Source organism: Sebastes umbrosus, chromosome 12 (assembly GCF_015220745.1).
Source record: "Sebastes umbrosus isolate fSebUmb1 chromosome 12, fSebUmb1.pri, whole genome shotgun sequence".
NCBI lineage: Eukaryota > Metazoa > Chordata > Actinopteri > Perciformes > Sebastidae > Sebastes > Sebastes umbrosus.
Window position 1 is genome coordinate 5,579,564 of NC_051280.1, and position 27,526 is coordinate 5,607,089.

The following is a 27,526-nucleotide window of genomic DNA, read 5'->3' on the forward strand; positions in this document are numbered from 1 at the left end:
TCCATTGACGTGCCAAAAGCAGGGATGAAGCAGTCCTCGTTAGTATAGTGGACAGTATCTCCGCTTGTCACGCGGAAGACTGGGGTTTGATTCCCCGACTGGGAGGGTAGCGTCTTCTACCAGCTGCTTATTATTCACCAAGAAAGACAAAAGTTCTAAAGCAACAGCAGTTGTTACTTCACAGCAGAATGGAGAATTCACAATTAGTTACCATGAAATGTGATATTCATACCATATGTCGATTTCCGGGAGGCTACGGAGAAGGACTTTCCTTTGGCATCGTGGAAGTTCTGGCAAACTGTTAGACGACTCAGGAAGGGAGAACAGGGTTTGGCTCAGGCTTCGTTCAGCAGGGGAGGAGAACTGCTGACCCTGACTGAGGATATTGTCATGCGGCGGAAAGTGGAGCGGAACATCAGGTTGAAATTTGTGCAGTGCAAACTAGCTATAAGGAGAACTGAAAAGATCAGGCACTGATAGCGCAAAGCAAAGAATGCACCGACTATCACAAAGGCAAGAAAAGCAAGTGGACGTTTAACTGAACAAGTACGTTACATTGATATGCCCTGTTCTTCTCAGCAATTGGGAAAGTTCAGAACATTTTTGCAAATTGGTATTAACCATTGTTTTACAGGTTGTCGTGGCTGAGTGGTTAAGGCGATGGACTAGAAATCCATTGGGGTCTCCCCGCGCAGGTTCGAATCCTGCCGACAACGAAAGACACTTTTTGACAGCGGGAGCCCACCAATGATACTTGGTTACTTGGAAACTAGGTGCAACTTAGAAAAAAACATCAGTAACAAAGTGATTCTTTGACAGTAATTGTTGATTGAGTAGACTAGATTGTGTGTGGGCCTTAAGATTGGCCTTCAATCAAACCCAATTTTGATACAATATCAAAAATAAGCAAGTAGAGGGGACAGTTCCATGCATTTTTTAAATGCAGGGCTCGCTTCAGTCTCGATGCCCAGAAAAATTGGCGAATTTGGCGGGAAGACCTTTTTTGCGAAGCGATGGTGGTATAGTGGTGAGCATAGCTGCCTTCCAAGCAGTTGACCTGGGTTCGATTCCCAGCCATCGCAGTTCTTCTCTTCTTCCACTGTCAGTATACTGTTGTTTGGTATTGTTGTTAGAAAGTAAGCAGTAAAGCTGGGGACACACCAAGCCGACATCAAAAATCCAGCGGCAACGAAAGCCGCCTGTTGCGTCGCCTCGCGTCACCTTTGTTTTGGCCGACAAGTTGCACTTGAACACACCGCAAAGACTACAGCCGACGGCCAGTTAGCACGTACGTTCTGTGCCTGCCTGAGATGAAATAACTCTCCCTACCAGCAGGTCGCGGTAGTGTGTGCTTGTCATTCAAAAAGGGAAACCGGAAGACCGAGGACGGCGGATATACAAGCCTTTATTATGATACGGACATAAAATAAAGCAGTTGCCGACCACATAGCTGTATTCCAGATGGCCATGTCGTTGTGAAAATATCCGTGTATTGGAATGATCAGGTGAGATCAAGAAGAAAAATGGGAAGAGCCCTCTGTGTTTTTCCTCTTGACTTTCCTCGTTGGCTTGCTTTCCCTCACGTCCTTTTCTCTTCTAGTGCACTGATTTGTTTAAGCTGAACCAAAGGCTGAACTGCCAATGAGAGTGATTTCTCTCACCGACGGGCGGCACCACCGATTCAACATGCTTAATTGGCCGAAAAACCTCCAACGCGGGCAGACTAGAGTCGACTAGAGTGTGCGGGACACACCGGAAAAAACAGTCCGACGGACGCTCATCGACGGCCGGCCGACGGCTCGGTGTGCCAGGGCCTTAAGGCAGCATATGTCCTACTTTTCCACTGTGATTGCTGGTATAGTCGTGCAAGCACTCTACCCGGTTTGATTTACGGCCATCGCAGTTGCATTTCGCAGGTTTTAAAGCAGCGTACCAGATTAACCGTAAGTGTTTTAGTCAGATTTCTTCTTTTATTCAGGTGTCTGGAATAAATTGTCAAACATTCCCAAAAACCACGGGGGATGTAGCTCAGTGGTAGAGCGCATGCTTTGCATGTATGAGGCCCCGGGTTCAATCCCGGCATCTCCAATAGCTATTATTACCACAATAAAAGGGAGACTCTTGGGGAGTAGGGCACGTCAGTATGTGGATAGCTATGTTCACACTACAAGACTTTCAAAGTCATCCCATATCTATACTGCGAAACTTGCTGTTTTGACATGCAGTAAGTTCCTACTGTGACCCCAGATTTCCCCTCAACCCGTGTCTTGCGCTCTCATTGGCTGTAGCTTCTGGCAGGAGTCCCCGACGGGTCTAGATATTTAGCATGCTAGATATCTGGAATGTGTCTGCGAGGCATCGGCAAGCCTCTCGGCTCGCCTCTTGGTTGACGTGCCAAAAGCAGGGATGAAGCAGTCCTCGTTAGTATAGTGGACAGTATCTCTGCTTGTCACGCGGAAGACCGGGGTTCGATTCCCCGACGGGGAGGCTAGCGTCTTCTACCAGCTGCTTATTATTCACCAAGAAAGACAAAAGTTGTTACTTCACAGCAGAATGGAGAATTCGCAATTAGTCCATGAAATGTGATATTCATACCATATGTCGATTTCCGGGAGGCTACGGAGAAGGACTTTCCTTTGGCATCGTGGAAGTTCTGTCAAACTGTTAGACGACTCAGGAAAGGAGAGCAGGGTTTGGCTCAGGCTTCGTTCAGCAGGGGAGGAGAACTGCTGACCCTGACTGAGGATATTGTCGAGCGGCGGAAAGGGAAGCGGAAAATCAGGGCGAAATTTGTGCAGTGCGAACTAGCTATAAGGAGAACTGAAAAGATCAAGCACTGATAGCGCAAAGCAAAGAATGCACCGACTATCACAAAGGCAAGAAAAGCAAGTGGACGTTTAACTGAACAAGTACAAGTTGTTCTTCTCAGCAATTGGGAAAGTTCAGAACATTTTTGCAAATTGGTATTTACGTTTGTTTTACAGGTTGTCGTGGCCGAGTGGTTAAGGCGATGGACTAGAAATCCATTGGGGTCTCCCCGCGCAGGTTCGAATCCTGCCGACAACGAAAGACACTTTTCGACAGCGGGAGCCCACCAATGATACTTGGTTACTTGGAAACTAGGTGCAACTTAGAAAAAAACATCAGTATCAAAGCAAACAAAGTGATTCTTTGACAGTAATTGTTGATTGAGTAGACTAGATTGTGTGTGGGCCTTAAGATTGGCCTTCAATCAAACCCAATTTTGATACAATATCAAAAATAAGTAAGTAGAGGTGACAGTCCCATGCATTTTTTAAATGCAGGGCTCGCTTCAGTCTCGATGCCCAGAAATATTGGCGAATTTGGCGGGAAGACCTTTTTTGAGAAGCGATGGTGGTATAGTGGTGAGCATAGCTGCCTTCCAAGCAGTTGACCTGGGTTCGATTCCCAGCCATCGCAGTCCTTCTCTTCTTCCACTGGCAGTATACTGTTGTTTGGTATTGTTGTTAGAAAATAAGCAGTAAAGCTGGGGACACACCAAGCCGACATCAAAAATCCAGCGGCAACGAAAGCCGTCGCCTCGCGTCACCTTTGTTTTGGCCGACAAGTTGCACTTGAACACACCGCAAAGACTACAGCCGACGGCCAGTTAGCACGTACGTTCTGTGCCTGCCTGAGATGAAATAACTCAGCAGGTCGCGGTAGTGTGTGCTTGTCATTCAAAAAGGGAAACCGGAAGACCGAGGACGGCGGATATACAAGCCTTTATTATGATACGGACATAAAATAAAGCAGTTGCCGACCACATAGCTGTATTCCAGATGGCCATGTCGTTGTGAAAATATCCGTGTATTGGAATGATCAGGTGAGATCAAGAAGAAAAATGGGAAGAGCCCTCTGTGTTTTTCCTCTTGACTTTCCTCGTTGGCTTGCTTTCCCTCACGTCCTTTTCTCTTCTAGTGCACTGATTTGTTTAAGCTGAACCAAAGGCTGAACTGCCAATGAGAGTGATTTCTCTCACCGACGGGCGGCACCACCGATTCAACATGCTTAATTGGCCGAAAAAACCTCCAACGCGGGCAGACTAGAGTCGACTAGAGTGTGCGGGACACACCGGAAAAAACAGTCCGACGGACGCTCATCGACGGCCGGCCGACGGCTCGGTGTGCCAGGGCCTTAAGGCAGCATATGTCCTACTTTTCCACTGTGATTGCTGGTATAGTCGTGCAAGCACTCTACCCGGTTTGATTTACGGCCATCGCAGTTGCATTTCGCAGGTTTTAAAGCAGCGTACCAGATTAACCGTAAGTGTTTTAGTCAGATTTCTTCTTTTATTCAGGTGTCTGGAATAAATTGTCAAACATTCCCAAAAACCACGGGGGATGTAGCTCAGTGGTAGAGCGCATGCTTTGCATGTATGAGGCCCCGGGTTCAATCCCGGCATCTCCAATAGCTATTATTACCACAATAAAAGGGAGACTCTTGGGGAGTAGGGCACGTCAGTATGTGGATAGCTATGTTCACACTACAAGACTTTCAAAGTCATCCCATATCTATACTGCGAAACTTGCTGTTTTGACATGCAGTAAGTTCCTACTGTGACCCAGATTTCCCCTCAACCCGTGTCTTGCGCTCTCATTGGCTGTAGCTTCTGGCAGGAGTCCCCGACGGGTCTAGATATTTAGCATGCTACATATCTGGAATGTGTCTGCGAGGCATCGGCAAGCCTCTCGGCTCGCCTCTTGGTTGACGTGCCAAAAGCAGGGATGAAGCAGTCCTCGTTAGTATAGTGGACAGTATCTCCGCTTGTCACGCGGAAGACCGGGGTTCGATTCCCCGACGGGGAGGCTAGCGTCTTCTACCAGCTGCTTATTATTCACCAAGAAAGACAAAAGTTGTTACTTCACAGCAGAATGCAGAATTCACAATTAGTCCATGAAATGTGATATTCATACCATATGTCGATTTCCGGGAGGCTACGGAGAAGGACTTTCCTTTGGCATCGTGGAAGTTCTGTCAAACTGTTAGACGACTCAGGAAAGGAGAGCAGGGTTTGGCTCAGGCTTCGTTCAGCAGGGGAGGAGAACTGCTGACCCTGACTGAGGATATTGTCGAGCGGCGGAAAGGGAAGCGGAAAATCAGGGCGAAATTTGTGCAGTGCGAACTAGCTATAAGGAGAACTGAAAAGATCAAGCACTGATAGCGCAAAGCAAAGAATGCACCGACTATCACAAAGGCAAGAAAAGCAAGTGGACGTTTAACTGAACAAGTACAAGTTGTTCTTCTCAGCAATTGGGAAAGTTCAGAACATTTTTGCAAATTGGTATTTACGTTTGTTTTACAGGTTGTCGTGGCCGAGTGGTTAAGGCGATGGACTAGAAATCCATTGGGGTCTCCCCGCGCAGGTTCGAATCCTGCCGACAACGAAAGACACTTTTCGACAGCGGGAGCCCACCAATGATACTTGGTTACTTGGAAACTAGGTGCAACTTAGAAAAAAACATCAGTATCAAAGCAAACAAAGTGATTCTTTGACAGTAATTGTTGATTGAGTAGACTAGATTGTGTGTGGGCCTTAAGATTGGCCTTCAATCAAACCCAATTTTGATACAATATCAAAAATAAGTAAGTAGAGGTGACAGTCCCATGCATTTTTTAAATGCAGGGCTCGCTTCAGTCTCGATGCCCAGAAATATTGGCGAATTTGGCGGGAAGACCTTTTTTGAGAAGCGATGGTGGTATAGTGGTGAGCATAGCTGCCTTCCAAGCAGTTGACCTGGGTTCGATTCCCAGCCATCGCAGTCCTTCTCTTCTTCCACTGGCAGTATACTGTTGTTTGGTATTGTTGTTAGAAAATAAGCAGTAAAGCTGGGGACACACCAAGCCGACATCAAAAATCCAGCGGCAACGAAAGCCGTCGCCTCGCGTCACCTTTGTTTTGGCCGACAAGTTGCACTTGAACACACCGCAAAGACTACAGCCGACGGCCAGTTAGCACGTACGTTCTGTGCCTGCCTGAGATGAAATAACTCAGCAGGTCGCGGTAGTGTGTGCTTGTCATTCAAAAAGGGAAACCGGAAGACCGAGGACGGCGGATATACAAGCCTTTATTATGATACGGACATAAAATAAAGCAGTTGCTGACCACATAGCTTTACTCCAGATGGCCATGTCGTTGTGAAAATATCCGTGTATTGGAATGATCAGGTGAGATCAAGAAGAAAAATGGGAAGAGCCCCCTGTGTTTTTCCTCTTGACTCTCCTAGTTGGCTTGCCTTCCTCACGTCCTTTTCTCTTTTAGTGCACTGATTTGTTTAAGCTGAACCAAAGGCTGAACCGCCAGTGAGAGTTATTTCTCTCACCGACGGGCGGCACCACCGATTCAACATGCTTAATTGGCCAGAAAAAATACATTTGCAACACCGAGTTTTTAAGTGTTTAAAATCCAGGATAGGTTACGTCCATGTTTACTAGTTTGTTGTGTTTGTGCAATAGGGAGCAACAACTGGAGGAGGTGCTATGGCTTAGTTGGTTAAAGTGCCTGTCTTGTAAACAGGAGATCCTGGGTTCAAATCCCAGCAGTGCTTGACTGTTGCAGAAATGAACTCTTAAATGAAGTCTGTCATGTTTATCTCTGCCACCTCAATATCAAGGGGTTTAGTTTAGGCTGGAAAAATCGGTAGTTAAGTTTAGAGAAAGACTGGTTTCGGTTAAAAGTTGACTGTTGTGATGAGGAAACAGAGAGCTCCAGTGTTGAACTCTTTTTTACATTTTAGATATGAATGCAGCTTTGATGTGAGAGAAGAAGACAGCAAGAAACAGTGGCGCTGTGGCTTAGTGGTTAAAATGCCTGTCTTGTAAACAGGAGATTTTGGGTTCAAACCCCAACAGTGCTTCACACAGAACAGCAGTCTGTGGACTTTTGAAAGGAGAAGAGTTCTTCAGGACATGATGTGACTTTTTTCTGGAAAAACATTGTCTCATTTGGAAACAATGGAAGAGAGAACGGAATGAACACCAACAAGAGGAGGTGCTTTAGTACTACAGTCTGGAAGTTATGGTTTGAGAGGTCACGTGGATTCTGCTCCTGTGTTTTTGCTGCAGAGCTGAAGGTCGTGGGTTCCATTCCCACCTGAGGCAAGGATGGAGAAATGTGTCAAGGTAATGGATAAATGGTAAAGGTAGGCGGGGTACACCCTGGACAGATCGGCAGACTATCACAGGGCGGACACTAGAGACAGACAACCATTCACACTCACATTCACACCTACGGGCTCATTCCATATCTCTGTATATTCCCTGTATACACTGGAACAGCGCCACCTGTCCATTGACGTGCCAAAAACAGGGATGAAGCAGTCCTCGTTAGTATAGTGGACAGTATTCCCCGACGGGGAGGGTAGCGTCTTCTACCAGCTGCTTATTAGTAAAAAAAAACGCCGCCGTTGCGTCTTTGCGCACAGAGCGTCCTGTTGCGCGCCCGCTTTCTCTTCTCCCTGTGAATTATGATTTTATTGTTCTCCCTTGGAGCGTCGTGGGCCCCATTACATGGTCAGGCCCGGGGGCTTGAGCCCCGGTAAACCCGTATATTAAGACGGCGGTGCCGGGAGAGTGTGTATTGTCAGAACGGGACCGACGTGTAGTCTGTCATCTGTCGCGGCCAAGTCACGACAAGAATTTATGACTCTCAATCGTCTAACCTGACATAGTGACCATTGTAACCGTCAAAAATATCCTGTAGTCTGAATCTGCCAAGCCAGAGCAAAGTCAGTCCGTCAGGTCTGTGTGTATCGGAGTGAAGGAGAGTAAAGTTAGTTCAGGAGTGGGACCAGGTGTGAGATGTGTGTGTGTGAGAGTGAGTGTGAGACTGAGAAAGACAGAAAGTAAATACATGAAAAATGACAAACCTTAAAAAATATTTTCATCCCTGTTTCAACCCCTCTTTCAGCTGATTCCATCCACAATTTATTTTGTGGCTGACGGAGGGGATGTCGTGCTGCCCGGCCCCACTGGCTACGTTGACCGTATAAACGTAGGCAGCCAATATGAGGTCTGCGGGGAGGAGGGCCCTGCATCTTAGGCACCTGAAAGTAGGGCTGCAACTTACAAATATTTTATTTTATTCTATGAAATGAAAAATAAAATATAAAATGGTGATCAAAGCCCAAGATGACATCCTCAAATGTCTTTTTCTGTTCATCATTTAACAGCTATTCAGTAGAGGAGTAAAGAAACCAGAAAATATTCACATTTAAGAAGCTGAAATCAGAGAATTTTTACTTTATTCTTAAAAACTAACTAAGTGATTGATCGATTTTCAAAATAGTTATAATATAGTAATAATATATAATAGTTGATAGTCGATTTATCTTTGCAGCAGTACCCGCAAGAGGCCTGCAGCATCTCTTGGTCATTCTGGACCTCCACCCCCACGAGCAGCGCGACTGTTCACAAGGCATGAAACAAGTTAATATTAAAAAAGTAAATGACTAGAAAAGAGTTATTACAAGGGTGTGAATCGCTTGTTTATTAAATGACCAACCAGTAAATACCAAAGAACAAGTTTAAATGCACATTTGTGCTGCTCCCGTTTAAATGATTTCATTACAAGTCTTTCCTGTTTGAAGAAAAGCCTTTCCAGACTGATATCATGCAGAGAAACAATGTGCAAAATATGTCTGGATGTGCAGCCAGACGATTAACAAAAGTATTATTGTCAAAACAGTGAATTTACAGATGATTAATGACACCTAATTCACAAAATATTAGCATTTCCTGCTTAAATAAATAAGAGAGGAATTGTTGTTGATTTTTGATTTGTACAAACTCTTCACTTGGAAATATCTCTCTTTCTCTCTCTCTATCCACCCCATCCCCCTGTCTTTTTCTCTGTCTTGAAAGGAACATACTAATCGGAAGGGTGGAGAGGGGAAACCTCCTAGTTGATGGGGCAACACTCTTTGTAGAGTTTAGCCAGCAAGAGGCAACCGTCCCCCTCATGACGGCTAAGGTCAAAGCTGAATTGCGGACGGAGGAGGACATTGTCCTGTGCGATGCACATGGACACAAATTGGTGGACTCCAGCTGGACAACTGGTACGTTATAGTATTTACAAAGTTTGTCAATTCCTGTGGCTTAGCTGAATGCTTTGCAGTTTTGAAAGTTTTCTTTTTTTGTTGAGGGATTTGAATCTTAATTCAGGGTTCAATTATTTTTCTAACAGTTAATGAAAATGATCAGAGGGATGGGGGGGTTAGGTGTTAACTTAAAAACTCGCAAGTTAATAGGCTGAGCTCTGAGTGCAAGGACTGACAGCCCCTGACATTCATATAGCAATTACAAACTTTTAGTAAATGTTTTGATTTGATTTAATGACAAAATCATAAGGATAATAATGGACTTAAACAGTCTTCTATTTTGGGATATGGTTGAGAGATGTAACAAGGTTGTTATACTGGTAAAGAAATCAAACACAGATTCTCTGTAGGTGCCAGCACCTGTACAGGCTTAAGATGTCTCTTGGAAATCAAATATCAATACATTTTGTTTTTTTATCTTTTCTGTAGGCATTTCTTTCTGGAAGCAAAATGCACGCAGAATACTGGCTATTGAAAATAGCCAGTATGAAGAAATTCAGAGGAGGAAGAGGAGGAGGACAAGGTAATAAGTATTCCGTTTATCCAAAATGAATAAACATCACAAACATTTTCTGTTAGGCATTAAAGAAACATGTAAACAGCTTAAGACAAAAAACAACAGACTGTAACCCCCCCAAATATCAGACAACAAACAGATTATCAAAAATACATAGATAAACATCCACTGTATTTGAATGGGGAGGTCTCACTATGTTGGCAAATGTACGCCATAGACGCAAGATGTCCAAATGCATATGGTTCAAACCCTTCCCGGCCATTACAGGCCTTTATGAGTGACTTCACCCACATTAGGGTCTCCCAAATTTATGCTGCATGCCTTGCTTACTGATCTGAAAATGTACTGTAGTTGCAAAGTGCCTGAGTTGTCCACTGAGCCCTTATCAGCCCCACCCAACTGAGTGATTATACAAAGTTAAGAGACCTCACTGGAAACCTTCTAATGATGACCAATCTAGTATTTGTGTTGGACAAGAAAGTTGAGAAGATTTTTGTGTTTGACAGATATGGATGAAAACCTAAAACTTGTAACTGAAACTGAGGGTTAGAACATCCCACAATGTAGCTGGTTGAGACAGCAGATATGGACTTGACTTGAAGAGTCAGGGTCCAGAGAAAAGATATCTTGCTCACAAAGGGCATTATTACGTAATTGCTGCACATTTTGTGTGTAGACTATGTATTTCCTTGTGTTTGTATGTGGATATGAGTTGGTGTTTTGGGTGTATAAGAAATAAAAGCAGAGTACAATTAGGAATATCAATATAAGATACGGAATAGGGATAAGCTATAATAATAAAAATAATAATAATAATAAATTAAAATACGGTATTCATCAACAAGAGTTGGTTAATCAAAAGTTGTTAATATATCAACTTAATTGACTAAACCAAGTAGCCCTAACCTTTCAATGCACAATATTAGCCTTAGCTGCTACTAGAACTGACATGAGGTGGTCAAGCACAAAGTAATTAAGTCCACACACAGAAAACAAAGAAACAGAGATTCACTTAAAAGTAATCTAGACTATACCCTAACAGCGACACTGAACATGATAACACTCAGAGCAAATCACATGCTGTGACATTAACCAAGATGATAATTTATTAGAGGAGTTATGGATGATTAGACGTCATTAAGACGCTGTATTGCTGTAAGGCAAGGCAAGGCAAGGCAGCTTTATTTGTATAGCACATTTCAACAACAGGGCAATTCAAAGTGCTTTACAGAAACATTCAAGAACATTGCGACAAAATGCAAAAGAACATTAAGAAATAATTAAAACAGTTATAAAAACATAAAAACATTAAAACATTAAAGATTAGAAAATAAAAACAAGCTAAAAATAAAAGCTAGGATAGAAGCTAAAATTGCATAAAACTCAAAAGAGTAAAAGTTATAGTGCAGTGTCAGAATGAAAGGCACCCGCAAACAGGAAAGTTTTAAGCTTTGTTTTAAAAGAAGTGAGAGTTGGAGCGGTCCTGCAGGTTTCTGGGAGCTTGTTCCAGATATTTGGTGCATAAAAACTGAATGCTGCTTCTGCATGTTTAGTTCTGACTCTGGGGACACTAAGCAGACCTGATCCAGATGACCTGAGAGGTCTGGATGGTTCATAACACAGCAGAAGATCAGAAATGTATTTTGGCCCTAAACCATTTAGTGCTTTGTAAACCAGCAGCAGTATTTTGAAATCAATTCTCTGAGAGACAGGCAGCCAGTGTAGAGACTTCAGAACTGGACTGATGTGATCCACTTTCTTGGTCTTAGTGAGGACTCTAGCAGCAGCGTTCTGAATCAGCTGCAGCTGTCTGATCGATTTTTTAGGAAGACCGGTAAAGACGCCGTTACAGTAGTCAAGTCGGCTGAAGATAAATGCATGTACTAGTTTTTCCAAATCCTGCTGAGACATCAGTCCTCTAATTCTTCTTATATTCTTCAGGTGATAGAAGGCTGTCTTTGTAATTGTCTTAATATGGCTGTTAAAGCTCAGGTCTGAGTCCATGACTACACCAAGGTTTCTGGCTTGGTCTGAGCTTTTTAACATCACAGATTGTAGGTGAGCACTAACCTTTAATCTTTCTTTTTTGGCTCCAAAAACTACAACCTCAGTTTTGTCTTTGTTCAGCTGAAGAAAATTCTGGCACATCCAGTTATTGACTTGTTCAATGCACTCACTCAGTGCTTGTATTGGACTGTAGTCTCCTGGTGATAGAGTTATGTAAATTTGTGTGTCGTCTGCATAGTTATGGTAATTTATTTTGTTGTTCTCAAAAATCTGACCCAGTGGGAGCATGTAGATGTTAAACAAAAGAGGCCCCAAGATGGAGCCTTGGGGAACTCCGCATGTGATTTTGTTCAGCTCAGATTTGCAATTACCTATAGACACAAAGAAGTCCCTGTCTTTTAGGTAGGATTTAAACCAGCTGAGTGCTATGCCAGAAATACCCACCCAGTTTTCCAGTCGGTCTAGTAATATATTATGGTCAACCGTGTCGAATGCAGCACTGAGATCCAGTAAAACTAAAACCGTAGTTCTACCACTGTCTGTGTTCAATCGGATGTCATTGAAGACCTTAACAAGAGCAGTCTCAGTGCTGTGGTTTCGTCGAAAACCTGACTGGAAGACATCAAAAGAGTTGTTTAGTGCCAGAAAGCTATTTAATTTTTGAAAAACTGTTTTTTCAATTATTTTAGACAAGAATGGAAGATTTGATATCGGTCTGTAATTATTTACTATTGATGAGTCCAGATTGTTCTTTTTGAGGAGTGGTTTGATGACAGCAGTTTTCAGGGCCTGTGGGAACACTCCTGAAACAAGAGATGCATTAACAATCTGTAAAAGCTCTGAGACCATACAATCTGATACTTTTTTGAAAAGGCCTGTTGGCAGAATGTCAAGGCAGCATGAGGAGGATTTTAGATGTTGTATGATTTCCTCCAGGTATGTCTGATTTATTGGATAAAACTGTGTCATGGTATTTGCACCAGGTTTAAGTGGACGCAGGGGAAACAAACATCCTGTACCTGCTATGGAGGAAGTGACTGCTTGTCTGATTTTGTGAATTTTTTCTGTAAAAAAGGAAGCAAATTCATTGCAGGCCCTGGAGGATAAAAGTTCAGAGGCTACTGACACAGGAGGGTTTGTTAGCCTGTCGACAGTAGCAAACAGGGCACGTGCATTGTTATTGTTTTTGGTGATGATGTCAGAGAAGAAGGACCGCCTTGCATTTTTCAGTTCTGAATTATAAATGCAAAGTCTCTCTTTATAGATGTCATAATGAACTTGTAGATTTGTTTTCCTCCACTGGCGTTCAGCTTTTCGACACTCTCTTTTTTCATTTCTTACCAACATGGTATTTCTCCATGGAGATTTTTTCTTACCAGAGACAATCTTCACCGTGGTGGGTGCAATGGTATCAATAACATTTGTCATTTTAGAATTGAAATTATCTACAAGCTCATTGACAGAGGTCCAGGGGAGGGTGGGTGTGGAAGAGAAAGCCTGAACAAATTGATCACTGGTATTTTCAGTGATATACCTTTTTGTGATTACCTCTGTCTTATCATTCCTGTGCACAGGAAGAGTACTCTCAAAGAATACACATGAATGATCAGACAGAGCAACATCCATCACTACAACCTTGGAAATGTTCAGGCCCTTTGATATGATTAAGTCCAAAGTGTGTCCCCTATTGTGTGTGGGCTCTGTCACATGCTGACTCATTCCATAGTTATCAAGAACCTGACACAGTTCTTTGGCCCCTCTGTCCTGTTGGTTGTCAACATGGATGTTAAAATCACCAACAATGACTACACAGTCAAAGTCAACACAAATTACAGACAGCAGTTCAGTAAAATCATCAAAAAAGTTTGCACAGTATTTAGGTGGCCTGTAGATATTGAGAAACAAAGCTCGAGAAGAGGAGTTCAGCTGAAGAGCGACATATTCAAAAGAAGCAAAATGTCCATAAGATATCTGTTTGCATTGGAGAGAATCATTAAACAATATGGCAACTCCACCTCCTTTCTTATGCATTCTAGCTTCGCTCATAAAACTAAAGTTGGGAGGAGTTGACTCGATAAGAACAGCTGCACTGTTATTTTGGTCTAACCAAGTTTCAGTTAAAAACATAAAATCAAGCTTGTGCTCAATAATAAAATCATTGATTAAAAAACTTTTTCCTGCCAAAGACCTGACGTTTAACAGGGCTAGCTTTAATGTGCTAGAAGCATTATTATTATTTTTTGGGACATGGTTTGGCTGGCAAGGAATCAATGCTAAATTTGATAAATTAGCACAATCAGTAAAAATCTTCCTGTTTCTTTGCAGATTCACCATTCTTTTTCTACTACTTATTAGAACTGAGATAGAAGAAGCTCTCATCACTGTAAACCTGTGGGGGACATGGACAGGCTTTTTAACAGTTCCCCTGTTTTTTTAATGGTAGATTTGTCTTGATTCAAATAAGTAAAAGATGTGAACCATGTAAATAGCCTAAAATAAGTTAAACTTATCCTTTAAATAAATTGTATATTCAAACTTCAAGCCAGTAATCAAAATACAGTGGATGTTTGGTTTTCTACTCATGACTTATTCGTAAGTGAAATTTGTAGAGTCAAGGGCATATTGTCTTAATTAACTTTTTTAATTTTTTAAATTTCCTTGTATCCCTAGTCTCTTTGAGGAGGACGTGAGGGAAAATGTGGAGAACCTGGTGGAGGCAGCAGGGGAGCTGCCTGCAATTGGTCAGGCACTGCGGGAACTCGGCCAGTTCGCCCGCAACCGGGCTGCTACTGTGGCCTTGACAGAGGCACAGATCGCCTCTGTCAAGGCCACTTTCAAGTGCATAATTTGCAGAGGTTTGTAAGCTACATGTAAAATCTATTGCATAAATACTGTTTTAAAACACACTGTTAACAGTTTTTGTAGGTTGATAATAGACTGTGAATGAACAATCTCCCAGTTCTCAACGGGAAGGAAGGAGGCCACAATGCTTGCGTCCTCCTATACATACGCCGACAGCCCACCACTTTCTTCGACAGTTGAAACAATACTAGTAAACATCTACTACTGTCTCCTGTAGCAAGAAACAAGAAAGAAGTGTTTTCTCCAGAAACAAGAGGAAATAGTTAGCACACCCAGAACTGTGATCATGACAGTGTTTCTACATACACAATAGGTTCACTTTATGGACTCGTACAATATTTGTTTGATCTTTTACACCCAAATAATGAGCTACAGTTTCGGGTTAAGACATGTAAGCATTAATCTAAAATGAAGCTCATTTGAGTGTAGAAGCTCAAACAAATATTGAGATCCCAGAATGAAACGGTGGAATTTGTGTGAGCTCTCATATGAATTCACTTAATTAAATATTCAACATATATCAAATCATTATGCTAGTTCTGGCTGGCAAATGTCACTTTAAGTCTGTACTTTGTACCTCAGTGTTGATCTGCATAGCAGGCTTTCCATATGTTCCCACAGTTGTCGATTGCTTTGGTCTTTAAATTAAGACTTTACAAAAGCATCCAAACACAAACCCATTCTAGGCCTATAGATGCACATCTATATGTGTGATGTGCTTATGTGAGAAATGTACCATTTTGCTCATTTTGTTAGTTTACAAGATTCAACCAATTACACCATTATCTAGTAGCTCTGTACTAGGACTTTTTCACATACATTCTCCAAAATATATGATTTTTAAAGATGTTTTTCATTCGTATGAAATACAATACACCCAAATACCATACTTGTGAGAAAAATTGTGGCTCTAATATCAATTCTATTGGACTTCAAAATGTAAGCAAGTTAGAATATAGACACAGGCCTTGTGTGATTTTGTTTAGTAAGTTTGAGTGGGTTTGATAAAACATTGATTTTCTGTTTTCTCTGTGGACCATGTAAAGAGCTCTATTTTACTAAATTTAACAGGATTGAGAAGGACATTGACTTGAAGATACTGATCAAATTGTTGTTCTAATCTACAATTATTATGAATCTCGCAGATGTGATGAGGAACCCGGTTGCCACGTCCTGCTGCCGCAGCCTTATTGGCTGCAGGACCCGTGTCTCCCAGTGGGCTACAAACGAAGAGAGGTGCCCCAAATGTAGGGACCAAGACTTCTCAATTAAAAATTTCGATATGACAGGGATGGGGGAAATTATTTCTTTGTTTAGAGATGTGATAAGGGAAGAGGACTAGGAAGGGAGTTTTTGTGTGTGTGTGTGGGAGTTGTTCATAAGAATTATTATATGCATTCAATTTTCTTCGTTCTTTGTTCTTTGTTCTTTGTTCTTTGTTCTTTGTTCTTTGTTCCTGATGATGTTTGTATAAATTTTGTTATAATTTGTTATTTCTGATTGTATATTATTATTAAAAAAATCTGTTTTCAAATATGAGGTTAACTTTCTTCCTTTATGGATTGTGTTTTTATTGTGTTGTCATACTAAACGTATGTGCAGTGAGGAAACCTATCATGTTGTAAATAATATATAAATTAGATGCCCTGCTGGGCTTTTTAAGGCTTTTTTCATCACTAAGACTGCAGTGATTTTGTGGCACCCACGAATCACACCAGACACAGGATGAACATATTTTAGTAAAAGTGGGAAGATGGTTTTATTCTATTTATTCAATAAATTAGAACAAAAGGGGATTAACTGACAACACATCTGGCTTAGAACAATGTACAATATATGGCAACAATCAGTATTTTATCCAAATCAAATAATGTCATTTAAAATCAATAAACTGGTAGAATTCCAATCAACTTAACAAAATATAATAAAGCAGTAGAAATTAAATATATGTCAAAAGGCATTAAAAACTCGTGTTTTTTATCTACAATTCTGATGAGTATATTTTATAGAGAACAATAAATAAACAAAAGATTACAATAAATTAAATGATAAGTATTATAGATTATAGATTGATCTAATTCGTTTCTATAAATTTGCTAGCTATGTATTTACAATCTAGCTTGATTCTGCACTGTATTTATATGCCATTGATCCAATGATAGAATAAAGCACTTGTGGGATATGACTAAAAACTCTGAGGTCTGCTGGTCTGCTCCAGGACCATCATCACAACTAACCCATCACGTGGGTTCTGATGTCATAGCTTTGCGACTTGGGGTGGGGGATGGGAGGGCCGGAAAAATATCAAAGAGTGGGCGACAGAAGGTAATCATGAAAATACTTTATTTAATAATATGATATATATGACATTTGAGTTTGAGTACATTTGCATCATTAATTGATGGACCAGTGAAATTTAGCTTAGCTACTATAGCTAGTATTAAAGTTATCAGAATTTCCCTTTCTCCTGTTGGTTTGCCAGTGTTAATTCTAGCTAACGATATCTCCTTACAGAGAACTTCTAATTAGCTTGGAACCCGAGACACCGTGTATTTCAAACATTTAAAATAACTAGTTAGCTAACAGTCAAAGGGAACTGTTGTGCAGACAAACGGAAGCCCCGTGTTGCCAGTGCCCGGAGCTCACCGCCCATCCGCCAGCCAAAGTCCCGGCGGTCTTAGCTACACAACACCTGAAAATGAGCGGGCGCTGGCAACACGGAGGGACGCCAAATGGAAAAAAACAGATCTGCCTGAACGTACACGGAGCCCAAACACCGTTAATGTGCACACACTATGATGACACAGGGCTGGTTGAAAATCGGCAAAGCTTCCCTTACTTCCATTAGCTGAGTCAATATTATACATGTTTAAAATGCAAGGTGTATCTGGTTAGCTAGAAGCTCAGGTCAGGCGTTCTCTGTCAGCTAACAGTTGACTTAACATTAGCTATGTTCACAACCTAATCAGATCTTCTCTATATAACCGTTAATTGTCACCAATGTACCAACGTAAATACATGATCAATGTTAGGTTTAATAACCAGTGGTAGTGTTGACATTAGTTAAGTGTAAACCTGCAAACAACGTATGTAGGTTAGCCTAATGGTTGTGGGTTGAATCTGAGAATAATTACAGTAAATATAATGAACTGCCCCATGGATGTGGAATTGGGCTTAAATAAACAACTATTTATTTAGCTAGCAATATTTACGTGGGATTAATTTACATGTTTGTCCAGGGACATCATATTAAAGTTTGTAAAATTACCTCTATGTAAAAGTGAGGTATTAGACTTATTATACTGTAAACTGTGACAATCAAGCTCCCTCAGAATGTCAGGCAAGTGTCACTCTATCCAGCTTTATTACAGGGCTGTGTTGGATACTCAATTCTGATTGGCCAATCACAGTGTTCTGCAGTCTGTAATTTCTCTACAGCAGACCGTTGCTACATATAATAGACCGTTGCTATGTATAGCAGACCATTGCTATGTATAGCAGACTGTTGCTATGTATCGCAGACGTTGCTATGTATAGCAGACCGTTGCTATGTATCGCAGACTGTTGCTATTTATAACAGACCGTTGCTATGTATAACAGACCGTTGCTATGTATCGCAGACCGTTGCTATGTATCGCAGACTGTTGCTATTTATAACAGACCGTTGCTATGTATAACAGACCGTTGCTATGTATCGCAGACCGTTGCTATGTATAACAGACCGTTGCTATGTATGGCAGACCGTTGCTACGTATAGCAGACCGTTGCTATCTATAGCAGACCGTTGCTACGTATAACAGACCGTTGCTATGTATCGCAGACCGTTGCTATGTATAATAGACTGTTGCTATGGGCGCAGCACTGATGTCCGACTCTGGCGGCAGTGTTTGTGTCAAATTATTGATTTCTTAAGTAAGTGGCCGGGTAATAAGCGGGATAATGTACAGCGAGCGGGTCATTGCTGTGAAAGAATGCCCTTCAGGGGATTCTGCTTCGCGTCGGGGTGCAGCATCGCCCCATCGGGAATTCTTTCACAACAATGACCGGCTCGCTGTACATTATCCCTTACTTAGTAGTTCTGAGTCATGGACCATGGTTCTAACTTGCAAAATGAAAAATAATGACTGCTTACTGAGTGAAGCATACTCTTTCCTTCCAGATTACCTGTTTGCATACTGGGCCACACTCCATTGGGATTTCAAGCTTGGAAGTTCCTGCTCCGGCAGATGAGGTACCCATTACTTTTTACAGTGATGCGCACCAAATGCCCCTTTAATCAGTTTCACACTATAAAAAGACACAACAGTTCAAATAATGTTAGAATTACAGAGAATACATTTATTTCATGTCCTGTCTATTTCTTTATTACAGTCTTCAAGTGGGTCATAAGTCGTGATTGAGAGGGATCACTTTTGTATGTCTATATGTTGTTGTTTTTTTAAGGAAAGCCTGCAAAGTATACCTTTTAACAAAACAACAAAAACAACCACGCCAAGTTAACACAATCATTCAAAGGATTTTTGCCTTGAACCTTCGAAAGCCCTCCAACCTCACCAGGATGTCAGTTGTGGCCTATGCAAAAGAAAACAGTTTTGTTGAGGACTATGTAATACAAGCCTTGATTATATCCTTTGAAATAAGGCCTTCAACTCTGTTGCTTCTGAGGCAGATCAAAGTCCTGCAAAGTAAACAGTGTTATGTATAACTTTACTTGGGGGGACACAGAAAGGATAAGTAATTGTAAGATAATGATGAAGTAATGAGTGGCAGAAACTACTTTTTAATAATTACCATGAACCGGAAGCAGTGACGTTAACGTATTTAACAGTTTTTCAACAAAATCTTTGGGAAAACAAAAAGAAATTGTAACATTAATTTAACGTTACTCTTGGGTTACTTGGGTTTTAACAATTCCTTATGATAAATTAGATATTTTCAATCACGCAAGTAATTCATTTCATGTCAGCCTCGGTACACACTCGTCTCCTGAGCGTCTAGCAGCGATTATAGCTCAACTATCCAGATTATAAGTAACTGAAAACAAAACTTTATTTTTCTACTCCTCATAGTTCATAAACCCCTTTTAATATAATAACGACTTGTTGAAATTGGTTGAAAAATGTAGATATTATCTTGTTTTTATCCAGAAAAATGGCAGCTCCACCGTTCACTTGTATAGGGTTACAGGACAGTCTTGCCCGGTCCAATATGGCGCCCATGTGGGCATAGGATCCAGGAGTCAATATGGCTTCTATGTATATAGGTCTATGGCCAGCCAGCCCATCTGTGGAAAAGTGTAAACATTTTTGGTTCATTATGAAACTGTTAAGTCACACATGTAGAGGCGCATGGAGCTGCTTTCACAGACGCAACTGCCATTTGCGGCGTTATTTATGAACACCAGTTGGCGATATATAGAACAGCAAGGAAAGTGAGTTTTGTTTTCTTTAGTGTTTTTTTTCTTTGCTGGGATGGCAAAGATCTGTCATGTTTTACAGGTCATCTGAGTGACTTGATGCTCGGTGCTGAAGCTCCTGTTTGATGAGGTATTCCTGGAATCACCAGATTCTCCACACAGATGAGAAGCAGTATCAGGAAAGTCTCAGTATCCACAGGAAGACGCACCAGGATAACCACTGTGACCTGAGAGCCTACATTACCAGCTGACACAACTTCATTATACAAAAAGAAACCCTTTACTTCTTTGGAGGACATGATCTGGACAATTAACATAACAGTTATGGCTCTGCTACTTTGTGCATCATGTGTACTCAATTCATATTTACATTTCATTGAATATGAATAAAGTATTTTATTTTGAAGGAGCATTTTCTGTCATTTGTATACTTAGAAGTAACATAGAAGTAAGGATATATATAAATATATGTATATATATACATATACATATACAGTATACATGCACAGAGCTGAAAAATGGTAAGCTTGCACCTTGAGGAACGGTGATGCCGGTCGAACACAAGTGCCAGGGAGAAGACTTTAAGAATTTTAACGACCTCAAAATTGTCAACATGTGGTCACACCGAACGACAGAGGTGACCGACATCTTTGGATGAATGAGTGAATGCTGTCCATCGATGGCAAGCGCAGCAACAAGGGTATGAACGAGCGTCCAGCAGGCCAATGAAGTTTGCTGGTGAGGTGAACGACAGACAGTCTTCGGAGGTCAACAGTATCCATGACAACAGCTGTCCCCTGGACCTTTGTTCTGAAAGAAATGCACAGATGTCTCCATAGTTGTTTAAAGTACCCCAAAATGATAAAGGAACAATGGAGTTTGCCTGTGTGTTGGTAGGCTAATATGGTTATTTTGAAATAAATCACATCAGATGTATTAAGTGATACAGAAGTCATCAATCTATCTTCCCTGAAACATCCAGATTTTTGTTATATACATACGTGCGTCCGTCTCCAACACGCCTGTTGATGTGCAGAACAAACTGTGTCGAAATAACTAATCAAAACCACACGTTTGATGTGCACATAAGGACGGAGGGTTCTGTGGTTATTTTACAACAGTCTGACGCTGGTTGAATAAAATGTAATTGTAGCATAGCAGTGACACGATTTAACAGAGACCTGCTGTCTTCAGACGGCTGTAAAGAGTGTCACCGAAGTAAAGGAAAGGCCTTCAGCACAGTTCTATTGTCATGACAGACAGAGCCTTATTCCGTCTAGCTGGCATTAATGTCATAACGGCTGGTTGAAAAATCAGCATTATCATGATGTCGAACAAATTAACTGAATTACATATACTACCAAATAGGCTAGGAATGTTTGAAAAGCATCATAAACTACCAAACAGAAGACAGTAAGTTAGTGATTTCAGTTTTTTTAGTGAACTCAGGCTGATTAATCCTCATTTTAGACTACGATGTCTGAAGGTTGGCCAACATGCTGATCAACCATACTTATTTGTCATTGACCGTGATTATTGACTTGACTTTTCATCGATAAATGCATCAAAATTGAGGATTTGACTGCTGAACTTTTTGAAAAAAAAAAAGAAAATCCTTGGGGGTTGAGGAGTGATGACCTCTGACCCTTGTGGCGGGTGACGTCACAGAAGGCCTACTCATAAAATGCATTGACTTCACTGATACCGAATCTCCCTCCAAACTAAATTGAAAAGCTGACGGCCCCTCAATATGATCTGATCAATACCACAGGCAGATTGAAGTTTTGAAGATTTGTAGAATGTGAAGTTATTTGGTAGCCTACTCTGAGACGGGAACAGTAGTTTGGTAACATGAGGTGGGAACCTCTGCTGGAAAGGACCACAAAGGCGATTTCCACATTTTGAGAGCTAGATCATAGAGCATTATGAACATATTCACTGCTTAATAACTGTGAAATAATCTTATTCAGATATGCTACAGTAGCCTTCTATCATCCTTTCTATGTATCTGGCTCCAACTGGACTCCTGTCTGAAGTATGGAAGCATGAAATAGGTTACTGGTCCTATGGTACACTCTACTGGGTGAAAACAGAACTGCAACTACCAGGCTACAGCCTTCCTAGAGGAGTGCAAAGGATAGTGTCAGGAGTGTTGAAAGGAGGAGCCACATATTGCTTCTCACCTGCCGACATAAAGAAACAGCCCATAGTAAGGGTGTGAGAGAGAAAAGTGTCAATTACGTGAGAGTTCTGTATAACATCTGTAGAGACCCTCCCTGTAATTTATCACACACTTTTTGGACAAAAGACATTCATGTGTTAATGAAAAGAACAAAACAAAAAAAATATCTATTTACGTAGCTATGTACAGTATGTATTTATTTAGCCTATTTATCTTCTACTGTTACCTCGATCCTGTTCTTAAATAATGTTACACTTTTATAGAATGACCACACTATCTTCTTGGCTTTTATTTTGACATGTTTGCCTTCACTTCCTGGTCACGTGATTGCCGTTCTCCACTCTTTGATTCAAAAGAGAAAATGACAGAAAGAAACTTGAAGAAACTAAATCGGATCGTTTTTTTAATTTGTTTTTTTCATTTTTCGTTTGGAAATAAAAAACAACAAGAGCACCACGTGATTTCATTTTTCGTTTTTGGTTTAAAACGAAAAAACGAAAAACCCACGTGACTCCCGTTCTTCAATTAAAAATGAATAATGATGAAAGGAATTCGCAAAAACAAAAAACGGACCGGTTTGGGTTCGTTTTTCATTTTTTGATTCAGAAACCAAAAACGAGAAAACGGCCGTTTTCTCGTTTTTGGTTTACGAACATTTTTTGATAAACGAAAAAATAAAAAAACGTTTTTTCGTTCTTGAATTCAAAAGGAATAACGGATTATCCGATGATACCCAGACCAGGGAAAGCAAGCCAACGAGGAAAGTCGAGAGGAAAAACACAGAGGGCTCTTCCCATTTTTCTTCTTGATCTCACCTGATCATTCCAATACACGGATGTTTTTACAACGACATGGCCATCTGGAGTAAAGCTATGTGGTCGGCAACTGCTTTATTTTATGTCCGTATCATAATAAAGGCTTGTATATCCGCTGTCCTCGGTCTTCCGGTTTCCCTTTTTGAATGACAAGCACACACTACCGCGACCTGCTGGTAGGGAGAGTTATTTCATCTCAGGCAGGCACAGAACGTACGTGCTAACTGGCCGTCGGCTGTAGTCGTTGCGGTGTGTTCAAGTGCAACTTGTTGGCCAAAACAAATGTGACGCGAGGCGGCTTTCGTTGCCGCTGGATTTCTGATGTCGGCTTGGTGTGTCCCTAGCTTTACTGCTTACTTTCTAACAACAATACCAAACAACAGTATACTGTCAGTGGAAGAAGAGAAGGATTGCGATGGCTCGGAATCAAACCCAGGTCAACTGCTTGGAAGGCAGCTATGCTCACCACTATACCACCATCGCTGCGCAAAAAAAGTCCTCACACCAAATTCGCCAGTTTTTCTCCTTACAGCTAGTTCGCACTGCACAAATTTCACCCTGATTTTCCGCTCCCCTTTCCGCCGCTCGACAATATCCTCAGTCAGGGTCAGCAGTTCTCCTCCCCTGCTGAACGAAGCCTGAGCCAAACCCTGCTCTCCTTTCCTGAGTCGTTTAACAGTTTGCCAGAACTTCCACGATGCCAAAGGAAAGTCCTTCTCCGTAGCCTCCCGGAAATCAACATATGGTATGAATATCACATTTCATGGACTAATTGTGAATTCTCCATTCTGCTGTGAAGTAACAACTTTTGTCTTTCTTGGTGAATAATAAGCAGGTAGTAGAAGACCCTAGCCTCCCCGTCGGGGAATCGAACCCCGGTCTTCCGCGTGACAAGCGGAGATACTGTCCACTATACTAACGAGGACTGCTTCATCCCTGCTTTTGGCACGTCAACCAAGAGGTGAGCCGAGAGGCTGGCCGATGCCTCGCAGACACATTCCAGATATCTAGCATGCTAAATATCTAGACCCGTCGGGGACTCCTGCCAGAAGCTACAGCCAATGAGAGCGCAAGACACGGGTTGAGGGGAAATCTGGGGTCACAGTAGGAACTTACTGCATGTCAAAACAGCAAGTTTGGCAGTATAGATATGGGATGACTTTGAAAGTCTTGTAGTGTGAACATAGCTATCCACATACTGACGTGCCCTACTCCCCAAGAGTCTCCCTTTTATTGTGGTCATAATAGCTATTGGAGATGCCGGGGATTGAACCCGGGGCCTCATACATGCAAAGCATGCGCTCTACCACTGAGCTACATCCCCCGTGGTTTTTGGGAATGTTTGACAATTTATTCCAGACACCTGAATAAAAGAAGAAATCTGACTAAAACACTTACGGTTAATCTGGTACGTTGCTTTAAAACCTGCGAAATGCAACTGCGATGGCCGTAAATCAAACCGGGTAGAGTGCTTGCACGACTATACCAGCAATCACAGTGGAAAAGTAGGACATATGCTGCCTTAAGGCCCTGGCACACCGAGCCGTCGGCCGACCGTCGATGAGCGTCCGTCGGACTGTTTTTTCCGGTGTGTCCCGCACACTCTAGCCGACTCTAGTCTGCCCGCGTTGGAGGTTTTTCGGCCAATTAAGCATGTTGAGAGGGGCGCTGTCGAGCGATGAGCGGATAGGACGCAGCCACCTGTAGCTCCAGCAGATTTACGTTTAAAATTCCATCTTTTACCAAAACCACTCGAAAACAATTCAGGAAGGTCATCAAGAATATAATCGAAGCCTCTGGGGAAGGTAAGAGAGGAAGAAATCTGTGTGAAAATGCCGAAAAAGGCCAACACAAAGCTGGACCCGAGCGAGGGAACAGGCCCGAATGAAGCCTTGGGCTCAACTAGAGACGATAACGCCGGAGGGGTCGCCCGGATGGCGGGTAACAGCGACGTGCTGGGGGCCATAGCAGCGCTACACGCAGAACTGTTCCTTATTAAGTCGGAGATTTGTAAGAAGATTGAAACCGAGATCTCAGAGGTTACGACTACATTGAGAGGGGAAATTGCACAACTGAAGGCCGAAAATGACGCGGCGATAACAGCGCTGAAGGCCAGGATGGACGCGCAAAACCAAACTCTGAAAGAGCTAGCAGACTCAGCTAGCGGCTCCTCGGACACCATGCAGGACTTGGAGGACAAGGTCAAGAAACTTTCTGGGCAAGTTGAAACTCTCTCAGAAAAATGCCTAGACTTGGAGGGGCGCTCGAAAAGACAGAACTTGAGAGTGGTCGGAATAAAAGAAGGGAAAGAAACTGGGAAGCAGACCAGGGAGTTTGTGGCTCAGATGCTAACAGAGGTGCTAAACCTAGCAGAAACACCGGAGATAGACCGAGCCCACAGGGCCCTGAGGAGACGTCCTGGAGACAACGAGCCACCACGGCAGCTGATCGTGAGGGTACATTACTGTCATGTTTATGAAGACATAATGCAGAAAGTGATGTCCATCAAGGATTTAACATTTCAAGGACAACGGATCCGAATCTTCAGAGACTTCCCACCTGAAGTAGTTAAACGCCGAGCTGCGTTCACTCCAGCCAGGACGATGCTACGCGACAAACCTGGAGTCAGATTTGGACTTTTGTACCCAGCCAAGCTACGAGTGTCGCACAGCGGATCAGAGAGGTATTTCACCGACCCGGAGGAGGCTCGTCGTTATGCGGAGCGCCATTTCGGACCTCCAGGGGACGGGGTATGAGGACCGGATAACAAGGGCCCTCCACTTTGAACTTCAGAGAATTACTGAGAGGACTTTCCGTTTAGGATCTCCAAAGAGAGACTGAGATTGAGGACTCCAACAGGAGCCTCTTACAGGTGAACGTCAGGGTGGCTTTTGCAGAATGTTATTTCTTGTTATATTGAAGGTTAAAGTGCACATTCTGCCACTGTTTATATTCGTTCTAAAGTGCCACAGTCCATTTTGTTCAAAGTGTTTAAGTCTAAGTTTACTGATGTAGTTCTGCTACTGATCCGTTGTATACAGTTGGGCTTATATTAAGCAGACAATTGATTAACAACTGCTGCTATTTTTCTTCCAGTATTTTTGTAGTGGGTGCTATTGGTTAGAGCACGTTTTCTGTGTTTACATTCTGAGCCTGAGGGGAACTGGCCAAGACAAATGTTACTTAATTATGACGGAAATACTTAAAGAGGAGGTCAAGTTAAACATACTCTCTCTAAAATCCTTACTCACCCTTTTTTTTTGCAGTTGAGCAAGACCTATCCCCTTGAATAATAAATAATATACCTTATGTTAATTCTAGAATTTTGGTTTTGGGTTCACTATATAACTGTGGGGCTACACCGGAAGGTCAGTATGTTAGTGATTAAGAATTGGTTGTTAGGTAGTTGGTGCGGAGTTTGGACTTCTGGGAGAGAGGGCTGGTCCCGCTCCCAGAGGTCTAAATGTGGGTGCACCAAGGGGAAGGTGAGTGTTTTTGTGTTTTTGTTGTTTTGTTTAAGGGTAGGAAGGGGGGCGGGGTGGGGAGCAGTGCTACATAGGCTGTATCATTTAACGACAAATGGCAATGCGTCAGAATCATTACAGGAGAATGATATTTCCTTATGGTTGCACCGATAGATAAGGACGGAGATATAGGAACGGGAGGAAATTTAACTTTTTGCACATGGAATGTGAATGGAATAAATGAACCAGTAAAAAGGGGCAAGGTACTGTCGCACCTGAGAGAGTTACGGGCCGATGTGATTTTCTTACAAGAAACGCATTTGAAAAATGAAGATCATGGTAGAATTAAGGCTGGATGGATAAGTCAAGTATACCATTCCAAGTTTTCAGCCAAGGCTAGGGGGGTGGCTATCCTAATTCGCAAAAATGTTCCATTCTTACATCAGTCTACAATTGCAGATAAAGAGGGAAGATATATTTTGGTTACGGGTGAGATTCAGTCCACACCAATTACATTGCTGAACATATATGGGCCAAATTGGGACGATCCTGAATTTTTTAGGAAAGTCTTTAGTTTGATACCGGACATTTCTACCACAAATTTGCTGATTGGGGGGGATTTTAATCTAGTCCTGGACACTTATTTGGACAGATCATCTACGCGAAGAATGGCATCATCTAACGCTTCTAATTTTCTGAATTCATATATTAAAAATACAAACTTACTGGATGTGTGGAGAATTTTAAATGCAACAGGTAGAGAATACTCATTTCATTCTCAAGTTCACAATGTATACACCAGAATAGACTACTTCTTGTTGGATGCCAAACTCCTGCCTGGAGTTCAGAATGCGAAATACCACGACATTGTCATTTCTGACCACTGTCCCGTCTCTCTCTCATTGAGGCTGCTCGAGGCTGAAAAGACCTATAGATCCTGGAGGTTTGATCCCCAACTGCTTACGAGAAAACGCTTTTGTGAGTACTTAGAGACTCAGATGAAGTTGTTTTTTGAGACGAATGATAAAGATGATATTTCACCGACTTTGTTGTGGGAAACTTTTAAAGCATATACAAGAGGATGTGTCATTTCCTTTCAATCCTCACAAAAAAAGCGCGACCGTTTTGAAAGATCACAGTTGGG

The 27,526-nt window shown here is 42.0% G+C and overlaps 15 non-coding genes across 15 annotated transcripts; 12 read left to right on the forward strand and 3 right to left on the reverse strand.

Moving 5' to 3' along the window:
* Window positions 1–634: 634 nt before the first annotated feature.
* trnas-aga lies at window positions 635–716 on the forward strand. The gene has a single exon. It is a non-coding gene; the product is annotated as a tRNA-Ser (tRNA).
* Window positions 717–1,010: 294 nt separating this feature from the next.
* trnag-ucc lies at window positions 1,011–1,082 on the forward strand. The gene has a single exon. It is a non-coding gene; the product is annotated as a tRNA-Gly (tRNA).
* Window positions 1,083–2,017: 935 nt separating this feature from the next.
* Window positions 2,018–2,088, forward strand: trnaa-ugc. The gene has a single exon. It is a non-coding gene; the product is annotated as a tRNA-Ala (tRNA).
* Window positions 2,089–2,415: 327 nt separating this feature from the next.
* trnad-guc lies at window positions 2,416–2,487 on the forward strand. The gene has a single exon. It is a non-coding gene; the product is annotated as a tRNA-Asp (tRNA).
* Window positions 2,488–2,984: 497 nt separating this feature from the next.
* Window positions 2,985–3,066, forward strand: trnas-aga. Its single transcript has one exon. It is a non-coding gene; the product is annotated as a tRNA-Ser (tRNA).
* A 303-nt stretch (window positions 3,067–3,369) lies between these two features.
* On the forward strand, window positions 3,370–3,441 carry trnag-ucc. The gene has a single exon. It is a non-coding gene; the product is annotated as a tRNA-Gly (tRNA).
* Window positions 3,442–4,360: 919 nt separating this feature from the next.
* On the forward strand, window positions 4,361–4,431 carry trnaa-ugc. Its single transcript has one exon. It is a non-coding gene; the product is annotated as a tRNA-Ala (tRNA).
* A 326-nt stretch (window positions 4,432–4,757) lies between these two features.
* On the forward strand, window positions 4,758–4,829 carry trnad-guc. Its single transcript has one exon. It is a non-coding gene; the product is annotated as a tRNA-Asp (tRNA).
* A 497-nt stretch (window positions 4,830–5,326) lies between these two features.
* On the forward strand, window positions 5,327–5,408 carry trnas-aga. The gene has a single exon. It is a non-coding gene; the product is annotated as a tRNA-Ser (tRNA).
* Window positions 5,409–5,711: 303 nt separating this feature from the next.
* On the forward strand, window positions 5,712–5,783 carry trnag-ucc. Its single transcript has one exon. It is a non-coding gene; the product is annotated as a tRNA-Gly (tRNA).
* A 712-nt stretch (window positions 5,784–6,495) lies between these two features.
* trnat-ugu lies at window positions 6,496–6,569 on the forward strand. The gene has a single exon. It is a non-coding gene; the product is annotated as a tRNA-Thr (tRNA).
* A 236-nt stretch (window positions 6,570–6,805) lies between these two features.
* Window positions 6,806–6,878, forward strand: trnat-ugu. The gene has a single exon. It is a non-coding gene; the product is annotated as a tRNA-Thr (tRNA).
* A 16,451-nt stretch (window positions 6,879–23,329) lies between these two features.
* trnag-ucc lies at window positions 23,330–23,401 on the reverse strand. Its single transcript has one exon. It is a non-coding gene; the product is annotated as a tRNA-Gly (tRNA).
* A 370-nt stretch (window positions 23,402–23,771) lies between these two features.
* On the reverse strand, window positions 23,772–23,843 carry trnad-guc. The gene has a single exon. It is a non-coding gene; the product is annotated as a tRNA-Asp (tRNA).
* A 327-nt stretch (window positions 23,844–24,170) lies between these two features.
* trnaa-ugc lies at window positions 24,171–24,242 on the reverse strand. The gene has a single exon. It is a non-coding gene; the product is annotated as a tRNA-Ala (tRNA).
* Between the last annotated feature and the right edge of the window lie 3,284 nt (window positions 24,243–27,526).